This window comes from Octopus bimaculoides, chromosome 13, assembly GCF_001194135.2.
Source record: "Octopus bimaculoides isolate UCB-OBI-ISO-001 chromosome 13, ASM119413v2, whole genome shotgun sequence".
Classification (NCBI taxonomy): Eukaryota; Metazoa; Mollusca; class Cephalopoda; order Octopoda; family Octopodidae; genus Octopus; species Octopus bimaculoides.
The window spans coordinates 11,097,135-11,100,362 of NC_068993.1; the positions used below are offsets into that span (position 1 = coordinate 11,097,135).

The window sequence follows — 3,228 nt, forward strand, 5'->3', positions numbered from 1 at the left end:
TATAAACACACACACAGACACGTGCACGCACACACACACACACACACACACATTATAAACACATATTTATAAATACAAGGACGTGTTTGTGTGTGATAGAATGTATCAAACTAGTTTGATTGTCAGTTTTGTTGGTAATTCCTGGAATTAATCCATTTAATAGCGTGCAAGTTATCTCCCTTGGAATCATTTTCTAAAATACACCTTGTATTGTTACATATTTTATTAATGAACATTTTATCTCAGTTAATGTTATGTCTCAACGCTACTGCTATCTAGCACATTCGGATGATCTCTACTCAACCGCTACACAACTGCTACTCGACTGCTACTCAACACTCCTACCACGGCCAGACTACCTCTATTTATATGTCTTGGGAGATCCTACTTCTTCGCCTAAGGACGTCGACACAACAGTTAAGAAATGATGAGCCTTTCCAGGGCTTCTTCTGTGTGTGATACCAGAGCAGAATCATCTGCAAAGAGCTTCTCCTCGATCAGGACGCTTCTGATTTTGGTCTTGGCACGGAGACGCGAGAGATTGAACAGTTTCCCGTCACTTCTACTGTGCAGAAACACTCCATCATCTGATGTCTCGAAGGCATGTGACATTTTTGAAGCAGAATGAAGAGGCCGTTTCTCCTTTCCAAGTCAAAAGCCTTTGTCAGATCAATGAAGGCCATATATAATGGCATTTTCTGCTTTCTGGACTTCTCCTGAAGTTGGCGTATGGAGAATATCATGCCAATAGTTCATCTGCTTCTAAAGCCACACTGCGATTCTGGATAAATTCGAGAAGCAAGCAGTTGTAGCCATAGAAGACACTACATACATCCATAGAAGTTAATGCCACAACTAAGCCAGAATTGACAATATTTTAGTCGGACTAAATAGGAAGGTATTTATGTGTAAACGCATTATACATATGCAAACTATCACTGGTTTCATGTAAGAAACAGACATATGGTGTGTCTAGTGAAAAGAATTATAATCCTCAAACCCATTTTAATAACAAATAAAGAATCGAATAAATATTGTCTGCGTAATATCGTGTGAGACGGGGAAGTCTGAGAAAAATTGAGACCAAACTCATTTGAATTTACAGAAAAATTGTATTATCGAGAGGCTGTTGCTGTAACTTCCATCCATCCGTTCATCTTTACCAGACACTATTCCTGGGAGAATTGTGGTGGTAAAGTCCTCTGGTAATTCCTCCATAGAGGCTTATCAGGAGTGTCCGTCATTACATTTTATAACTGGATTTCTAAGTGGGACCAACTGGGACTGTGTATATTATCCAACAATCTTGTTCTTGGTTTACGCCTGAGGTCTCCTACTAGAAGAAACTATCTTATGACTAAGGTTTATACTGTCAACGTGAATCAGTGAAGTCGGTGTTAGTGCATGAGTGAAGGCTTAAAATCATAAGCAGAATGCTTTGTAGAAAGTAAAAGTCAACAAAGCGGGTATTTCGGGAGACAGAAGATAGGAAAACAAAATTAAAGAGATGTGAAGGAAGAAGAATCTAGAAAGTGTAGGTGCATTTCGATGAAAAAAGTAAACGAGGGGAAGAGGAAGTGAATAAACACAAAGACGAACGTATGAGAAAATGCCCTTTAAAAGTAAAGTGGAATGTAAAATGCGGTCCGGAAGGTGTGCGTTCCACTTATAATATTAACTTGCGTATGTGAGGGCATGTTGCAAAGAATTCACTCTTCCTGTCATCTTCTGTCGCCACATACTGCGTTTGTCATACTTTCTTCTTTTGGTCTTGAAATGAAAAATATTCTATAATATCTCAAACATTTAAACCAAAATTCATTATGGAATGTAGTGTGAGATTCAGCGACTATCTTTAATTTTAATATCAAGTTTTATTTCAATTTGAGAATCATATTTTCGTTGTACAAATTTCATTCTTTGCTAAAGAAATGGCCGAAATTTGCCGCGGAACTTCGATTATTTTGTATCAAGCCCTACCTATGCCCTTTTAACTTTCATAGTCTCACGTTGGAAACCCCGTGCTGAGTGTGCTTCTAGGTTGGTAATAGAAGTAGATCTTGATGTAAATCGAGAAACAAAGCTGCGAAGTCTCTCCCCTGTTCTCATAATAGCCTTCCGGATCTGTTTGGGGATGCTCTCATTTTCCCACGCAACACTCGAATTTGATTTCGTAACACGGTTGGTTCTTAAAGCTGGATTTGTTATGGGCGCCTGGCTAGCAATCGTCAACTGATCGGCTCTGGTGTATTGCATTCTTTGTAGATAGTTGTAGAAATCAAATAAAGACCGAATCATCTCGTCTTCGTTTTTATCCATTTTCAAAACAAGGAATATCTTGTCTTGTCTCTTCTACAACGCTAAGTTCTTTACTTTGTTTATGCATTCGTTGTGACGTCACGAGATAAAAATCATTATGCATATATATATATATATATATATATATATATATATATATATATATAAATAAATATCGTTATACATCATTATTTAAAGCGATTTATGTATGCATAAATATGTACATGCATGCATACACACACAACACACACACATAGACACACACGTTTATATATTGCGTGTATATTTTCATGAATGTGTGTTTGTGTTTGCGTATATGTATATGGATGTGTGTTTCTGCACACATACACACATGCGCACGCACACACATGGACACACACACACACACACATGTTTATATATTGCGTGTATGTTTCCATGAATGTGTGTCTGTGTTTGCGTCTAATGTATATGGATGCGTGTTTCTGTACACACACACGCACACACACACACACAAACACACACACACACACACGCACACAAACTCACACACAAGCTTACACGTTCAAACATATACATACCTACTCGCACACATTATCTAATTGAATACTCATGCAGAAAAACATAAGCAGAAAAAGGCAGAAAATACAGACGTAAATATCGAAATAAATAAGACCTTGTTATATTAGTTTTTTTTTTTATATCAAAACTAACACTTAATCCAGCGAGCTAGCAGCTTCGTTAGCGCGTCCGACTAGATGCTTAACAACATTTCGTCCGTTTTTACGTTCTGAGTTCAAGTTCTGTCCTGGCTTACAAAGAATAAGTCCTAGGATCGATTTGTTTGACTAAAGGCGGTGCTCCAACATGGCCACAGTCAAATGACTGAAACAAGTAAAAGAGTAAAAGAGTATACATACATAGACACACACACACACACACACACACACA

At 37.7% G+C, this 3,228-nt stretch overlaps 1 long non-coding RNA gene across 2 annotated transcripts in view; it reads right to left on the minus strand.

Moving 5' to 3' along the window:
• The window catches only part of LOC106883778 (uncharacterized), a 21,104-nt gene that overhangs the window by 13,294 nt on the left and 4,582 nt on the right, over positions 1-3,228 (minus strand). The window contains exon 3 of one of the 2 annotated variants that reach the window (XR_008265415.1): positions 3,035-3,162. The exons of the other annotated variant lie outside the window; for it this stretch is intronic. This is a non-coding gene — a long non-coding RNA (uncharacterized LOC106883778). Of the gene's footprint in view, positions 1-3,034; positions 3,163-3,228 lie in introns of those variants that run through there. 2 annotated transcript variants of the gene reach the window in all.